General features: G+C 40.5%; 2 protein-coding genes across 9 annotated transcripts in view; one reads left to right on the forward strand and one right to left on the reverse strand.

Moving 5' to 3' along the window:
- The window catches only part of LOC126870189 (photoreceptor outer segment membrane glycoprotein 2-like), a 165394-nt gene that overhangs the window by 125036 nt on the left and 23209 nt on the right, over positions 1-17149 (reverse strand). For 2 of the 8 annotated variants that reach the window (XR_007691205.1, XR_007691197.1), the window contains one exon: positions 5687-12468. The exons of 5 other annotated variants lie outside the window; for them this stretch is intronic. The gene's annotated coding sequence lies outside the window, so the exon portion shown is untranslated. One more of the 8 variants, XR_007691207.1, reaches the window with a different exon arrangement.
- The window catches only part of LOC126870171 (uncharacterized), a 135601-nt gene that overhangs the window by 43995 nt on the left and 74457 nt on the right, over positions 1-17149 (forward strand). The window lies entirely within an intron of this gene.

A 17149-nucleotide genomic window follows, 5' to 3' on the forward strand; every position in this document is an offset into this window, starting at 1 on the left:
AGAAACGTCGATGTAAAATTTTCCTCTTCTAATAGAAATTTTACTATTTCTAACTGTCGGAAGCCATTGATGGCATAAACTACTCGGTACGCGTAGATAAAAAAACAATTTAAATGAAACGAAATACGAAGTAAAAGGTATCGTGTTACGAGTCGTTAAGCAGAGCAACAACTTTTCAAGCTTGGTTCGCATTTAGAACATGAAACTTTCATCGCGAGTGTTCATGGTGATTAAAAGTGTTTTCCCTTTAGCATGCGAACGTAGACGAACGACAAGCGTCCGGCATTCCCGACGTATTTTTCACCGGGACGCGAATATATTTTTTATCGTGCTGCACGACGCGTTCTACGTACCACCCTCTTTAAGTTCTCCGTCCCTCCCTTATGCTTTATTTATCCAGGACTGGAGTTCGCTGCCTAATATCCACCGGCCGTAATGAAGATAAGGCACGGGGAAACGAAGCGAGTGGCTGCGCTTGAACGTCGAAACTTTTCGCATAGAGCTTCGCGGCAATTGCCGCAACGCTTTCCGCGGAAACGCCTCGAGATAAAACTTGCGAATAACACCGAACCGTTATTTACAATTACGTACGCAGCCAGCCAATCTGGGACCGCTGTTTTCTCTTCGTTTCTTCAAAAGCAGCACGCTCGTTTCTTTCGAATTTGAACAGTTTCACAGATTTCAGATTTTTACCAGATCTTTTGATACTACAGAGTTCTTCGATAATTCGATGATTAATATATATGCGCGTTGATATCATCATGGATATCGATCAACAGCATATTATATCGTAATATGTATAGCATTCTTCGATACTAGAGTAGAAGAAAGTTTTTTCGATAAGGGAAAAATTATTTTCATCTCGTACAGTAAAACAGGTCAAACGTATTTATGGCATAGAACGACGCGATGATGGTTAGGAATGTTTAAAGCAGAATAATGTGAGAAACTGTATGCAGAATAAGAAGGATATAAACGTGGCGCGTAAAAATTCCGAGGTATTGTGAGATTTACGACTCTATTTCATATGTTAAGAAGTTCGCCGACTTCCACCAGCCATCTAAGATTCCTGGAGACATTCAACTTTGAATAATATCCTTAGCGCCGAACGATTCCGGTTTTCGTGTGTAATTGAATCCTCGTAAAATTTGCTACGTAGAAACTCGATTTAAAAATACACGCGAAGTTGTCGGGTGCTTCGAAAACTCGGAAATTCTTTCCACGTTGATAACTATCCTTTAACGGAAACATTTCTCGAATCATAGTAAAATGTAGTTTATATTTTTGTTCTGTTTTTCCTCGATCTGTGTCGCGATCGAAAGAACCTTAATCTTCGACCAGGTCCACAGAGGATACCACGGCTCCAGATTTTTCTCCCTCGAATTCCAGACGAAATTTACGAGCCAGTTCGTTCGGCTGGACCCTCAGATAGAGACCCTTTCAGATGGAAGCTGCTCGCGTGTTTATCTACGGCCATACACTCGCCAACCGTCATTACCGATATTTGTAACACGATCGAGCTGAATTTATAACTGTGCGGGACATTAAGCCGGTCGTATGTGAGCTTAAACTTCCTGAAAGCTTGCTGGTAAGCAAAATCTGATGCAACTGTTTATATTTTTTCCCCAAGTATAAACAACCTTCTCGTACTTTTATTCGCGTTTAAATATCAGATAAGAATGTAAATAGAAACGTGATACATGCTTTCGCACGTTCGCGGGGAGACGCAATCTCGAAGAAGCGCGCCAACGGGAGTCGTAAATTCCCGTTACGATTTGCTAATCGACGCCGCGAATTGCTCGATCCCTTATTTCTTTTAGGATAATAAGGGTAGTTAAATGAAAGATAACGCTGTTGCTAACAGGTTATTATATATTTTCACAAACCAACAACTTCGGTGTAACACAAAATGAATATTTGTTATGAGATGACTACGAATGAGTGCGACCTGAGTCTCTAGACGGATTATCGCGTATACTGATGGATTTGTCGACTCACTGTATTCGAATTGTTGACCGCTTGACGAGATGCTTGATTGAGACTGACTGATCTTCGGGTGTAAACCCGGTCGAAGAATGTTGACTGTTCGAAGGATGTAAAATCAGTGATGTTTGGAGACGATGCCGTGGCGGAGGAAAGCTAAGGATGGGTGTGTCTAGCGCACGGGACCATCGGATTTGTTGGTGACGATTTTGGCTAAGAGAGTGAGGGAAATAGTCTTCGTTGTTAATTGGTTAAACGAAGGGTCTTAACTGCCCTCGAGAGAAAGTGGTTAGTGGGAGGAAAGTTGCATCATACGTGAGAAAAACTAACTTTCCCTTGTCAAGCCGTAGTAGACAAAGGTCTTTAGAAATGCTTCGGAAATGGTTTGAAGGACCTCGACTAGGAAATTCCTGAGATTTATGGAAGGTACTTGAGACTATTGAGGGTACGCAGTGAGTATCCGAAGACATCTGGTTGCCATCTTGCCCGCGGTGTGTGGCCTGGGCTAGGTAGAGTGTTACGCGACGTAACAATACAAGCTTAGGATATTTTAAAATATCAAACAATAAGGAGTGTAACGAATTCAGTTCTTGGACTTCTGAGTTGTTAAAAAATTTTCGCCGTCCTATCTTCTTCTCTCTTTGTTTAATCCTCTGCGTTTGCATAATAAGATTTAATTTCACTGAAGCGTAATATTATTATTTTATAAACCCATGGGACAAAATTTAGGATTCGGCAAGTCGGTTCCCGGAATGTCAGGAAAAACACTACTGTCGTTAAGAGCCGGATGCAAGGGTATGCAGATGGCCGGTCGTAAAACAGACCACCATAAAGCGCCACGCCTCGCAATTACTGTCGTCTGACTCGCAGTAGTCGTGGAACGTTACTGGTCAGACACGTGCTCTCAAGAATCGAGCTTTATCTACATCGTTACATCACATTGTTCTTTCCGCCTATTCGAACTTGCTATTTTATAACGCGTAATAGTACAATTTGCTATTGTATAACTTGTACTATTACGTAGTTGTATTGTGTATACTGTTGCTAGCGAAGTTAAACGAATATAACTGATGTTGAATAAGATCATTCTTGATTCCCTCTTTTCTATTTGAATAACATAACCATCGTGTATACCTGATCAACACGTGCTATTATTACTAACGTTATATTACAGATAATTGTATCTCTTGTCTGTAAAAATTTCAATTTTACGGTTCACTTCGCTAATATTCCCTAACTTATATCTTAAGGCGGTAGCAATTAGTTTAAGCAGGATTTATGACACGGACATGACGTCTCTGCTATTTTGCAGTTTACGTTTGTATACGTATCGTTGCCATGTACTATTTAAATTCTACAGCCAGGAAAATAAATAAATAAAAACGAACGAGATAGTCCAAGTTCCTTCTGGCACTGACGTATCGCAAACTTTCGAGTGTCGAATCTATGCACGCGGCCGGTGCATAGGGGCTTCATCTGGGGTTTTCCCTGACTCTAGTGGTTTCGTAGTAGTGTTTTCATTGCCAATAATTAAGAGGTTAAGTAATTTTTGGTATATGTTGATAAATTGGTATATCTTGCGAAAAGGAATGAAGAATGCAAGTTCGAGAGTCTACACGCAAATCATTCGCTAAATTATACTCATGTACGCGTTATTATCCAGTCCATTTGAAAGTCGCCAACAGTCGACTATTCGCGATACAACGATATAACTCGAGAACAAAATACACCAGAACGCGTGTTTATCTCACTGTTTTCACAGCTTTGTTTCGTTCGTACGTTGCTGAAACGTATCCCACATATTATAAAACACTGTGCACGAAAGCAGGATAAGGGAACTGACATCGACAAAAAGACAAAGAAACCTTCGTAACACCTCCATAAATGCGCTTACGAGTATTCCTCGTCAAAGATAGCAACATCACTCGTTTGTAGCCCATCCGTTATAACGTTACTGTAATTACATAAAACTTCGTTTAAAACGAACAACATCGTTCTACTTAAAAGAAGACGTAAAGCATAAAATGAACACGAAAGCGGAGCTTCATTAATTAACTTAGTCTTCAGTTCGTTGAAATTGGTTCGTCTATTAACGTCGGCGTTTTTAATAAACGAGCGTGTCGATCGAGAAAAATTCCGCTCGATAAAAATACTCGCAACAAACATTGCCCTTTCCCGTTTCCTTTTTTTTCTCCTTTTCTTTCTTTATCGATATTCCTCCGCTTTTTCCTCTTGGTACTTTTTATTCCGCTTCTCCTGTTCGACGAGTAATTATTCTCAGTGACGACAAACCACCCCTGTCCGGCAATTTCAGTCTCCCTTGGTGACGTTCTTGAAATCGCGGCCACTCGCTGATTTTTCTGCGCGATTTCCCGCGGGAGAAAAGCCGGTACGAAAGAATTCGCGGAAACAAAATCCTGTGAGGATACCGGCATGGAAATTTAGCTGTGAGCACGCCCTCGAAAAAAATCAAACTCGATTGATCCGATACCAACGCTTTGTGCCTTTTCATATCTCCGAGCCACGGCCCATTTTGGAGGGAAAAAGTTTTTATTGCAAGGTTTCCATTTCATTGCTGACAGTTAAGGCCAATAGTCAAAGAAATTTCATCGGTTAACTTCTAAAAGCTTTGCTGAGTATTGTAAAGTAAACAACTCGGACAAACGAAAAATAGAAAATTGGAAAATATTCGTTTGAAAAGATTTAAAAGATATGTAAAAATTTGCATAAAAAAATTCTGCGTCTGGTACGGTTTATCTTCGAGGAAAATATCGCGTGAGACGGTCTCGAGAGTATCGGAGTGCGATCTATCGACGCCACTAGGACGGAAATCCCCCGAGGGGTGAGCGCGAGCATACGATTGCCTTCGATTCTTCGTATTTTTACGTGCGTGCGTCGACGTCTCGGATCCGTTCTCGCGAAAAATTGCACGCAGAGAGAAACTTCTCAACGACTCGAGAGTGTTACGCTCAGTTTGGTCGTGATAAACGAGCGGGGACGACTCTTGGAAAATGTCTAAGCCCTTGTTGACTGTCTTCAACAGCCTGAGGGACGTTCTCGCGACGAGTGAAGCGAATGTGTGCTTTGTGTCTGGGCGCGGATCAAAGGAATCGAGGTTATCGGTATGTTTCCTTCGTTCTTTGATGTTATTACGGTAGTAAATGTTACGTATTGACGAATTATTTGACAAAGTACTGTTCGAATTATTCTTTGACAAAGCATTTATCTTGAGACTTTATCGTAACTTCGTTTGAACGTACATCAAAGAATATTTTATATTTAATACAGCGATATATTCGCGACGAAGATCCATTAAACACGATAGAGACGAAATCTTTGATAAGAATACTGACCATCGTTCAGCGTGACGAAAAAAAACAAGCCGTATCGTCGACCAATGGAATCGTTCGCATCCCGTCAGATCGGCGATAATATCGTCCAAGTTGTTACCAACTCTCGCCTTTCTCGATAAGACCCTTCACTTATCCCGACGAAAAATCTCCGGACCAGCAGAGGCAAAACTTCGACGAAACTGTCGTTCCCGTGGAAACACGTACGTGTGCCGGCTGGTAGACGAGGAAAACGTCGCATAAAAGCGACGACCAATCCCCATATGGAGGATGAACGGTCTGATAAGGCAGCTTGCTCTCGTTCCACGCACAAATCCGCACCCCTCTGCCCGTCTCCAAACTTGCCTGTAAATATTTGGAACGGAGAATCGAGGACCAGACCTTTCTTTTGTCGATTGGCAGATTCTATTTGCGACTGATTGTCGAAAATGGTTTAGATTGGGGAGTGATTCGAGGGCGAATGGTAGTTTTTGTAGAGTTAATTGGGATGAATTGTGTTTTATGAGGTTTCATGAGGTGAATAATTTATTCGTGTTGATTTATTATTCCATTATTCTTATTTTTATATTACGGTAGTATATTATTATAAATATTAATAATTTTATTTAGAATCTATTATTAAACATTTTGACAGATTTCTCGTCTATTATTCATCCTATGAGTTTCATAGTTCACGCACTACTCACTATAAATGGATTATGTAAATTTCGTGATTATGTATCTAATTTCTGATTACACGTATAACTATCGCATGTATATTTAAGCTTAAGAAATTGTCGTTGAACACGCCATATCTAAAAATTTATTAATTTAACGTGTATTTTATCTAGCTTTAATGTTGATACATTTGAAACATTACCCTAAACCTCTCGCCAAGTATCAAATTTCTTAAACAAATTTCAATCGCAACTCCAAAACCATAATCCTCGACTAAACTGTAACCTTGACTGTAATTATCGAACTACGATCTCAAGATCGAAGAGAACGAGCACCAAGTTGCACAATTATTTCCGTCTATCATCAAGTTTCGAAGTATCATCTCCAACTGCAATGAAGATATCATTGAGTAAGTCCGTTCTGGAGGATTTCGGTGCGGAAGTCGTAGCCTTATCGTCGCCAGTTTGTTTCGCGTTGGATGCGAAGATAGGACGGCGACTTTGCGGACATTTCCCAACGGAAACGGCTACGGGAACCCGAATGGCATAGCATCGAAATGGCGATGGCGATCGCGACGAGCTCACAGCCTTCGAGCAACTCCCACGCGATATGCTGGCCAAGCGCCTGCCAGCCATTTCTGTCAGACCGATCGCGGATATTTCAACGAAACAAATTCACCTCTATCCACGTCGTCGATTTTTCTCCGGTGGTGACGCAGGAAAATCACCACCTTTCGCCGATACAGGCTGAAAGCTCGCGATCAAATTTGTTCCTTGTCCCCGTTCTGGATTGGCTTCATTTTCAAACCGATCGATCCAGAGCTTTGCTTCGTGTGCTATAGACGACAGAATTGAAATTCTTCTCGAATTCGTGGCTTTCTTTGTTATTCTTTATTAGGGAACGTTGTGTCGTGATTATTTTAGACTTTATCCTTTCTTGTTCTATTTTCTTTCAACAAAAGAGATTCTTCTCTTTCTTTCGACGACAAGTGGATTTTAGAATATTGGTAGGAAAGAGGAATTTCGCTTTATTCGTTGTTCGTTTAAGGGGTGAAATATTGAGTGAAATAATAGCAGTTGCATATAAATATATTGATAATGTAAATGTAAGTGATAAAATTTTACAATTATGTAAAGCGTCAATGATTTTATTTAGGTACTGTGTTCTTCGCTTCATTTTTAAACTGGAATCATCCACGCGTATCTCTCTGGATATACGCATTTATTTACGCATTTAAATTTGTTTCGATTTCTAAGAGGACACGACCAGCCTCGTAGATTCGAATAGACTTCGCTTTAAATTTGAAAAATTAACCCTTTGTAGAATCGGAGATAAAGAAGAAATAGCGCGAAACGTTCTTTGGAATCGATTCACGGATAGGATAACGAGGTAAAGGGGCCAGTGAACCGACGTGGCAAATCTTCTCGCTTCGCTTCGTTATCCCCGGCTATTTTAATTCGCGCTTTTTGTTTCACCGTAGGATTCCAATTCTCCTTCGATCTCGTTACTTTAATTCGGTTCGCAGACGAAGAAAGAGGAAACGCGCGTTCCGGACACCGATCTTCCTGTTCGATCAATTAAGGAACAGCGGTCTGGGATCCCGAGATAACCAGGTTACTACCTCTCATCCGATCGATATTCGATTTATTCGCGAGCGCGTGACCTTCGTCGAAGTGTCCGAAGGAATTTATGGCCAGCTAACTACGTTTCGCTGCCTTTCCTGCTAACAGAATTATGGGAAACGAGCGTGAGGAAGATTAAGAACGATATTACGATTCATGGAAAAATTGATAAAATTTTTTTAGTTCCCGAAGCTCCACAATTTAGAGGAATTTATGGTGAACTAGCTGGCCAGAAAATGAAATATCAGAGGCGTGAATTAGTTTCAGGGCTTTCAACAGAGTACTCCAGTTGTAAGTTGTAGAATTTCGCGGTTATATCAAATTACAATGTGACCATGTCTCGATATTTATGTTTGACGTTTAATATGTTACGTAAACGATTGAATTTTAAAAGCAGCGAAATGAAACCCGTAGAATTCACAGTCGATAGGTAATGCACACTGTTTGGTGGGATCAAGAAGATGGATTCTATGAACCATTGTAACTGCACGAAGGTGTTACGGGGAATCGTTATCGACGTCAACTACGTACAGCTTGAAACGTACTCTAGACCAGGAACGTCCACAAATATCAAATAAACGACACAAAGTCATTCTCTTGCATGACAATGCACGACGTTGCAATAACCGTGAAGCAAACGTTGTTGGAGCTCGAATGGGAAGTCCTTTCCCACTCTGCGTATTCTCCAGACTCCGGTTCCATTGGACTACCACCTTCGCCGGTCAATGCAGCACGTACTGGAAGGCACACACTTCTCAAATATCGGAGAAGTGCAAAAATTCACCGATGAATGGATCAATTCGAAAAATAAATCGTTCTATCGTCGCGACATCCATCTCTTGCCAGAAAAATAGGAAAAAGTTGTAGAAGACGAAGGAAGATATTTTGATTAATGTAACTCCTTTGATTCTCTTGGAATAAATGTATTTTTAGTCAAAAATATCTGTGAAAATTAATTCGCAATTTTAATATAAAAGAATCTTTACATTTTCCAAAAAAAAGCAACACCTCGCAGAAAAATAAATAAAAATACCGTGTCCACGACAACGTTCGATAGTTTACGCACTTTATAAAAGCACTAAAAGTATACAGTAACCACCGCGGAAGTATAAGAAAATATTATGCTAAAAAATAAAAAAAATCTTCCCAGTTTCTACATGTAAAAACCATCGAATGAAAAATTTTCCACTGATATAAAGAATGAAATCTCGCGAGAGATTGCAAGATCGGATTCACTGAACCGTCCGATACAACGCCTGTAAAAGTAGCGACGTTAATTAAAACTTCGCAACGGGTACTCTGGTTGGTTCTCTTTGCCACGGAGCGAACGTCGTTGTGTTTTTCAACGTGGAATCGACGTCTTGTCTTCGACGAGGGTCTGCTTGCAACGTGGCAGACTTGTCGTAGCGGCGACGAGTACACGGAATCGCGGGAACGTCGTTAGGCTGTTTGTTTCGTTCGCACGTACTCGTGACGACGTGTCTTCGTGACACAGGCTTAATTAAACATGCGACGCGACGTCCAATCAGCGGGTTAGGTTGCTCGTCCGCCTTGGGAAATTCGAGATAATTGAGTCGACAGATGGAAAATAAATAAAGACACTTTACTCGGACGTTTCGCTGCATTTCTGCCCGCATTTTCTTCGAGTTTTGTAAAAAACAAGACAGCACGGTCTTTGGTGAATGTTTTTGCAATTATATAATTATTTTTCCAGAACTCTTCTTCGCATTTTTCTGTGCTTTTTCTGTTCGAGATTGTGTTTGGTGCCTGTCAGCGAACGTTGAACGTAGTGTGTTTCTTTAGAACGTAACTTGACTAAAAAGGAACAAATTTAATTAAATTAAGCAGGAAATTCATAAAATGGTTGTACTATAAATCCATGTTCTTGAATGAGATATTTCTTCAATTAGCATTACCTCGATTTCCTCTTTCTCCGATTTTTACATTCTATGCCATTGTGCATCTTATACTTACAAGATGCCAATTTATTAATAATTAGACCGAAGTACTTCTACACAAAAGAAAACTGAAATGTTTGCATCTGATCGATTACATTAAATAAGGACAACTCGTTGCTATATTATAGAAAAATTTCCCCATATTATATTCGCTAGATTTGAATGTTATATAACATTATATATGTGCTTCATTAAGGAGAATATATTCTAGGATACTCAATACAAAGACCAAGATTCCAGCACAGTATTTATTCAAATCTGCAGTCTAAGAACTTCAAAGGTACGTCGTCTCCCAGAGTACCTAATCAAGAAGCAAACCTAATTTATGTCATCCTCACCGGGTCGCGTCCCAAAGGAACAAATCGATGTTCCAATCCCTCACGCATTCGATTCAATTTAGATTATGACAAGAGACCCTTCAAACGCTAATTCAAATTCTCGAATCTTATACAATTTACTATTGTCGTACCTCGAAGCTACCACTCGTATTCGCAATTATTTATTTTAAATTATAAATTAACTCAAAGCTAACGTAACGCTAATTCGGATTTATTCGTACGAACTCGAGTTAACTTACGATCGTCGTATGCCAAAGGTCACCACCACTCGCTTCCGCAATAATTAAAACCTCGAAACCGTCACTCTGATTCCTTGGTCGAACAATTAATTGCGTTCGAAAATCCTGTGCGTTTTCCTTTCAGTAACTCGGCCAGTTACCGCGTTGTCCGCTAATGAAGCGCAGAGTTCCGGCGGGCGAGGGGAGAAGGGGAGGTAAGGACACCGAGAACGTTGCTCGGTTTCCGAGTCTCGTTTCTCGATGGAGAACTTAATCAAAATACGAGCGGCTAATTATGTCTGCTCTCCTTACGAGAGACTGCAAACTCGAGTGAGACGTGGAAACATCGACGAGGAGCTTGAGAACAAGCTGAAAGCGTGGATTGAACGAACGTAGAGAAACGTAAGGGGAGAGATAGGGGCAAAGAGGGACGGAGATGGGAAGCAAATTAGGGGTGTGGAACGGAGAAAGACGTTGCAAGGATGGAGGAGAAGGAGAAGGTGTAATTGGAACCGCGGACGCGGAAGAAGCTTCGTTTTCGCTTCGTTCCTCCCGGCACAGGGTTTCGACGGGTTCTGGGCCTCGAAATTAAGAGAACTCACCTTAATGCTCGACCCAAGCAACAACCGTGTCGAACGTTTTAACTACGTGCAAACACGTGAAACTGGAGGCTGACTGAAACAGAGAACTGGAACGAGCTATCGAAACAAATTAATCGTATCAGAGAGAAACTCGATTTCTGTCGGAGTGGTTGACTTTTGCGGTACGTGCACGATTAGGCAGGATCTTTTTGAACTGGATTTTGGTCAAACCGGTGATTTTTAATGCACCAATTTCGACGTGTGCCTCGAGTGGCATGGTTCGTTGCTCAAAGTCTCGTCGATGAAACGTAAACGGGTCAGAAGCTGTGGCTTGGTTTGCTCTCGGTACGCGAAGCATGGAAAAACTTGTACAACGGTAGAGGTGTAATGGTCGTTGGAATGTGAATCAAAGTGACGGAACGAAGGCATCAAAAGTAATGGTTCCACTTGTATTTCGTCCACGAGCTATTGTGGTTGCAGCGATACGGATTTTGTCAGTTAATGTATCGCTAATTTTATTTCCCTTAGTTTTTATTTTTGAATTTTTCATTGTGTAATAATCGGGCAGATTAAATGTAAATTTATGTTCATAAATATTAGGTGTATCTTCAGCAGGTGTATTTTCAGAAGCGTGTGTTTACACATCCGCGAGTACTAGAACACTCGCTCAATTTCTGGTCATTTTAACTTTGCAATTATACTTCTCCTAATATCACGGAACAATGTCGAGAAACGTTCGATCTACACGTAGTTAATCAACACGAAAGAAACTCGATTAACGATTAACGGTGTGTTTTCGGTGGCTATGGTAGACAGAACGACAAACGACGTGGGTCCAATGAAATTGCCGCTCGAATTCAAGGCTAAATTAATCAGCAATTATCGAGATCCACGTTTCAGTAGCACGAGCGCCGTAGTTGCCCCGGTTAATTAGCCAGCGATGCCTCGCTATCAGCGTACGAGAAACTCTGGTCGGCAATTATAGCCGTGTCTCGAGATCCCTCGAGTGACCTGTTTTCCTGATGCACACGTTGCATCGAATCCGCTTCGATGTCAATGGATTTTGGGAACTGTGCTCTGATCGATTGCAAGTGGAAACCTGCCACAGGCCTCGGAAATAATTAAACTTGATACGAACCTGTTGCTGGATGAAAATATTATCGCTCACAACCAACGACTAAGTCGTACAAGAAGAAAGATTATGTTCATTCGCATACAGAGTATATATCAATTAGGTAGAATTAAAAAAAATCTGTTTCTATCTTCGATACAAGTATAGAAACCGTCCTAACAATTTCAATGAACAGAGGTATAAATTATTGTAGGACCTTTACTACAATTAGTTTATTTACAATGGATTAAACACATGTTGGTTAAACAGAAAACGATGGTTATTCAACATGAACTAATCACAATAACGTATTATAATTAAGACAACTAGGTAGTTAATTTGCAACTCTTGTCACCACGGATCCAACGCTCTCTCTCACGCGGACCACACTCTCTCAACAACGCTAACAACACTATCTCCCTGACTTCTCGATTCACAGTCTCTGGTTTCTCAACTCACACTGACTGTTAATTCGTTTTTGTCCCTTAACAACCCCTTGTCTTTTGTCTTAGCCCCACGTCTATTGTCTTAGCCCCACCACGTACATGTTCCGCAACCGCTTGTTTATAATTCGCTCGATATCTCTTAGGCCTTTCGTCCACGATACCACATTATCCAGCATCCTTTCTCTTTGCATGGAATTTTCGCCCCTAAAAGAAATTAAATTTCCAACCTTACGTTATACTGTTTAAAAAGTCTGAGTTGCCAGCGATTTTACAATTTCCTAATCTAGTTCCTAAAATAAAATCTCCGTTTCACGCGATCTTATCAAAACCAATTACAGTATCCGAGCCCTAAAACCCCTTCCCCACAGAGGTATATATACACAACCCTAATTCCCATTCCCCAGCTAGTAGAAACCCCCGAAATTAAATCTCCTTCTCGTTTCTTCCACCAAAGCACGCTCTATTAGCCAGCCAGACCAGCCAATACGTACGCAAACAATCGTTCGAGTTGGCCGTCTCTCGACGAACTTCCGACTTAGTCAAACTTCCAAGTGACGGGAACAATGCCAGACTGAGAGTTTCGTTCCTCGAAGCGAACAGGACATCCAGATGCACGCGAGATGAGAGGCTCTGGAACGATCGCGGAAGCGAGTCGCGAAACAAATTGCGAGATGAAGGGAATCGATGTTGGTGGCGATTGATTAGCTTGTACTCGTGGAATCAATAGCTCGTACACCCCGTAGGTACCGAAAGGAAGAAATCGGTCGTCGAGATCTTCCAAAGTTCTTAAGGAGATTGTCGAAGAGACTAATCGGATTTTTCGAGCCCAACGTCGAGCGAAGCAGATTTAATGTATCGCAGGCTCTAAGAGGGTAGCTTGTATTTCTCGGTGGCGGGAAATAATCGCAGACCGTAAATTAAATTGTAATGCGAGAAGCAGTGGCGTGATGAAACTGATCTATTCGTAGGTTTATATGGAAGTTTCGTGGGTTTGTAACTACTGTTAACTGATAGATTCATGGATATTTTGCAGGTGCATTTTTGGATTTGAATGATTTTCTTCTAAGCATATAGAGTTAAAGACATAGTGACTATAACTGCATAGTCAGTGAAAAGTTTCGTGAGCAAGTAACGTAAGAGAAAGAACGTCGAGCAATCTACAAAGTGGGTCGTACGTAGAAATGTCGGTCTGTGATCAGCCTAACGCCAAAGAATCTCGTATCTACGAACTCTAGAACACGCGCAATCTCGTTAAATATTTCTCAGAATCTCTTTCTTCAAATAAAAGAACAAAGAAACGATTATTGAGAAATCAACATATAACAGATAGTAAGCAGAACAGTTCGTCTATGATCGGACCTCCGCTACAGAATTTCGTATCTACGAATTCAATACTCAGCTCAACTGATATTTCTTCAAGGAACACATACACAACGCATCTGCGCGAATTGCTCTGAATCTACGTTTCGACGGTTGAACCGATTTGCAAATTGAAAAATCGAATTATCTCGAAACAGCGAGCGGAATCGCTCGGTAATCGCATCGTCGTTAATTCGTCCCCGGGCAACTTTAACCGAGGCGTCTTTCGCGGCAACAAAAGAAAGGTAGATCAGAGGACGAGAAAGACGGGTAAAAGATCAGCGGAAAGAAATAAAGGAGGTGGCTAGATACCATGCTGCGCCTTATAAAAATGCAATATCTACGGGCGGTGACCGCGCGAAATGCTTCAACCCCTCTTTTCAAACATCCACGCCGCGAAGCTTCATCTTTTTGTCTCTTCTTAATTCTATCTCTTCCCCTTTGTGTTCTCTCCTTCTGCTTAAAACCATCCCTGCTACCATCACATGCCATTTATTCTTCTACCATATACCGTCTTCTTTGTTCCTTAAAGCAATCCTGTTCCTTTTCCCCCCGTCCTTCTCCTCTTTCTTTTCTTTTTCGTTGCCGTAGCTTTATCCTAACGTCCACCCACGGTGTCCGTGACCTTTTTTCTTCCCTCTGAAACCCGATTTCCACTCGTCATCCCCACCACTGTGCTTGCTCTGCGCCAAGCTAATGGCGAAATTATGATCAAGCCAAGTTCTTTTCAATGGGACGACGTAATTACCGCGCCGGTTGTTCCCGGATACCGGCGTCTAGCTGCATTATTCAGCAGCCGCGTGTAAGCGCGAAAGCTTGGACCAAGCCTCGCCAAGGGGAACGACCATTTAATCGAGAATACAGCGCGATTACTTGCACGCCCCCTTTCACGAATTTCTGTCGGTTAGACCGGTCTTTTTGCAAATCAGTTTGGTGGAGGTGACGATTGTTTTGTACTTGGAGCATGTCGAATTAATTGCGGTTTGTCAGAAGTTTTGTAAGGGTTCCTGTTATCGATGCCGATAGTGTGTATATATTATGCGTATATTTTTGAAATCTGAATAATTTTCTATAAATGATTCCTATGAAAGGAACAAGTGAAAGCTTCATTCTCATTTTACATTTTACAAGCTTACGTAGTTTTCCATATACGTAGCTTCCATTTTATTTAATCGTGTTTCAGTTGTCAACTGTTCCTAGCGATAAGTATATCCGACAACCTGTTATTTTTCAACGATTTAAAAGATAATTTTCACAACACCTAGAATTCCACATTAAGATATATGAATAATGAATTTCAAGACTCCACTGTATAAAAGAAATCTTGTTTTCCTTTTCATTTTCAAATCATATTTAAATGATAATTTTCACCATTGCTCGAGTTCTAAATTAAAATTCGCGAATAACAAATTCCGAGTTTCCATTGCATACATCAAATCCTGTTTTTCTTTCATTTTTAAATCAAATTTAAATGATTCCCAGCGGAATATCCATTACCCTACGAATTCGAGATTGAAATACGTGAATAACAGATCTCGTAAGTTTCCAATTGAATAAAGAAAACCTCGTCTTTTGCCTTGTATCGTAACAAGAAAACACGTTCGAAAGTCGTGCGTCGATACGCCAAATCGTTTACAGAGATGCTGTTTCCTTACACTTTTACTACGCCTGTAAACGTTTTTACTTCCGAATCAATAGCATCCTTCGATCACCCTGACGAAACATCGACCGTTCGAACTGGATTTACTTTGAATAGCCGCTTCGGCCAGAATGAAACATTCCGCGAGGATTTAATTGAAGTCGCTATTCACCGCCCGCCCCATTCGCTTCCTTTCCACTGTACTAGCTTCTTTCCGCTGTTTGTTAATTTGCTGGCTGAACAAACTGCGCACTGATTCGATTCACACAGCCAAAGGTATACAAATTCGTAAAAGATTTCGAAATAGCTTTCGAGCTTTTGTTCATTTACGAGAAATCTGCATTTAAACATAGAAAAAAAGAAAGAAACGATCCCTTTGAAAATTCTTTAGTAGCGGATCATTTACTTTTTTACATCGAGAAATTGTAAAATCAATGCTTTTTTTTGCTATTTCGTTGTCTTTCTACATACGCGTACATATTTATTGGGTTGGCAACTAAGTGATTGCGGATTTTGTCATTAGGTGGTATTGACAAAATCCGCAATCACTTAGTTACCAACCCAATAATATTTCCGATATGCCTGTAAAGCGCGTAAATCGATTCGCCGAGTTCTTAAATCGAACTGAAATTATGCATGTGTATCATATATATATATATATCGTATTTGCGCGTACCGTGATTTTCCAATAAAGCGTTTTGTTACAAAAATCCGGAATCCAGAAAGAAAATCACTCGTCTTTTATTTGCAAACGTTTGTAGAGAATCTATCTACTATCTCGATATATCCCATTACAATTTATTACTAAACATCGGTGCAAATCTCGTCTATTGAAAAGGATGAAATCGGAAGCTCGATAGTTTCACAAAGAGAACGACGTCAGATATAGGAAGTTGTTCACGATGGATCCCGTAGAATTTTATGGGAAACTCCAGGAGGATCAAGCGATACTAAACGACGATTCCTGCTCGCGAATGTTTTACGTATTCACGATTGGTGGTGAAAGAAAGAGCGTATCGCCTTCAGAACGTTTATTATTTCCCCGTCTGTCTGCTATTTCTACAGAGCGAATCTATTGAAAGTAAATGTTGAATAAGAATCAACAGTATTACATCGGGTCTGTCGTGATTCCGATATTTCTCTCTCTCTCTCTCTCTCTCTCTCTCTCGATCCCGTGAGACGCGAATCGATGTCTAAGAACCGGCAAAAGGGTATTTGAGAGAAGAAGAGAACGATTGGATGCGCGATTGGAAGGATCTCTCGATTGGCAAGCTGCTCTTTTATATCACGATACGAGCAACTTGATATTTAATGGAAGAATGTCGAGTCTATTCGATTACAAGTATTTTTCAAGCTTATTAAATATGCAAAGAGGGATTAGCGAGAATCGAATGGATCTTCTTGGGTTTCTTGTGCGGGAAAGACCTACTTCTACATTTACGTTACGGTAATAAATACATTTACATTAATCTTCGTGATCTGTGATTATTCGAGTCGCTGGTTATTTTTACAATTATACAATATTTTTAATACACCGATACGGACGAATACAAATGAACGAATAAGAAGGAATCGACAAGGATTAGTTGTGGTTTGACTAGATCTTCCGAATCTTTAAATGTAAGGACGTATCGGAGAAATGATATTACGATACGAAAAATCTAATATTCAATGGAAAAGTATTAACGTCACCGAATCGCTAGCTTTTAAGATTATTAAATATGTCTGCAAAATTTAAATAAATTTATACACGGGTAAGGTTTGGTAAGGGTTGGCTTAGATTTGGTTAAATCCTTTGTTGGTCGTATTCTGCATATTTTATAGAAAAGTATCGAAGCTGTTCGATCCAGATAATTTTTAACCTCGTGAAATGTTCAAACAAGGTTT

This window comes from Bombus huntii, chromosome 10, assembly GCF_024542735.1.
Source record: "Bombus huntii isolate Logan2020A chromosome 10, iyBomHunt1.1, whole genome shotgun sequence".
Classification (NCBI taxonomy): Eukaryota; Metazoa; Arthropoda; class Insecta; order Hymenoptera; family Apidae; genus Bombus; species Bombus huntii.